This window comes from Chrysochloris asiatica, unplaced genomic scaffold, assembly GCF_000296735.1.
Source record: "Chrysochloris asiatica unplaced genomic scaffold, ChrAsi1.0 scaffold00048, whole genome shotgun sequence".
NCBI lineage: Eukaryota > Metazoa > Chordata > Mammalia > Afrosoricida > Chrysochloridae > Chrysochloris > Chrysochloris asiatica.
In genome coordinates this window covers 6,645,508-6,646,741 of record NW_006408566.1, presented here as the reverse complement: position 1 = coordinate 6,646,741, position 1,234 = coordinate 6,645,508, and the positions used below count along the sequence as shown (strand labels likewise).

General features: G+C 40.9%; 1 protein-coding gene across 1 annotated transcript in view; it reads right to left on the bottom strand.

Moving 5' to 3' along the window:
• Window positions 1-1,234, bottom strand: part of INSL5 (insulin-like 5) — a 5,675-nt gene that overhangs the window by 1,183 nt on the left and 3,258 nt on the right. The window lies entirely within an intron of this gene.

Sequence of the window (1,234 nt, the reverse complement as noted above, 5' to 3'; positions counted from 1 at the left end):
GTTTTGTTCTGTTGTGCACAAGGTCGCTATGAGTCAGTACCGACTTGATGGCATCTAACAATAGCAACGACAGTGAGCAAACTGTTCACTATAGGTTAGTAACTAAACATAAGTAAGCATAACTAAGCCTGTGCTTGCAGTTTGTTGAATAATCTGCCTCTGCTCCCTGTTATCCTTCAGTCTATGACTCATGCCATCATCAGCACACATTTTTATAACAGAAATGTTTTATAAAACATTTCATCCATAATCCCAAACAGCAAATTCACTACATATCGACTCTTGCTATCTGGCAATTCACATTTACAATAGTAGTAAAAGTCTGCTTTCCAACTATTACCTTCAGGTCTGGCAATAACAGGGCCCTTTAACTGTCAGGTGCCATGTACACAGGGAAAAGAAGATCATATTGCATAATACTCCTTTTCTTTTTTACTTTCTATTGTGAAGTGAGAGAAGGTTTTCAGAGAAAATCAGTTTTACATTCAACAGTTCACATTTTGTTTCATGTCACCAGTTTCAATTCCCACAATGTAACTCATGTATCTCACCTCCTTTTGTGTTTTCTATTTCCATTCATCATCCTTGCCTTCTGAACTTTGCCCTTGGTCAAATGCTACCCTTTTGATCTCAAATGGTTGATTATTCTAAGGAGTGGATACCTCCTTAGTATTATTGTTCCCCTTATACACCTATGTATTTTTTGGCTGACAACTGAGTTCAGTTCCAGACCTGAAGGGTGACTCAGGACCATAGTCTCCAGGATTACACCAGTCCCTATCCAACCAGTAAGCCTTGTCTTTTAAATGATTTTAAGTTTTATAGCTTTTTTTATTTTATAAGTTCTATTACCCTCGGAAACCCTGTACAGGGTCGCTATGGGTCGGAACCGACTCGATGGCACTTAACAACAACAACAACAATTATGAATTAAGTGATAGTTTACATGGGAGAACATTAGCTTTACATTCATCCAATCGTATTTCATTTCATGGCAATGATTACAATTCCCTCCATGCAAATGATTCATGGCAATGATTACAATTTCCTCCAAACAACCCCGCAAGCCTGCCCCCCAGCTGTCAGCACACAGCTCTTCTCCCTCCTTGAGTCCAGAGTCCCCAGCTGCTCCATCTCTCCACGTCATTGCCTCTGCCCCCATCTCTGGTGTCACTGCTTCTCTGGATAGGGTCCTGCACTCCACTCTTCTCCCTTGATAGTCCCAGGGTCCTCC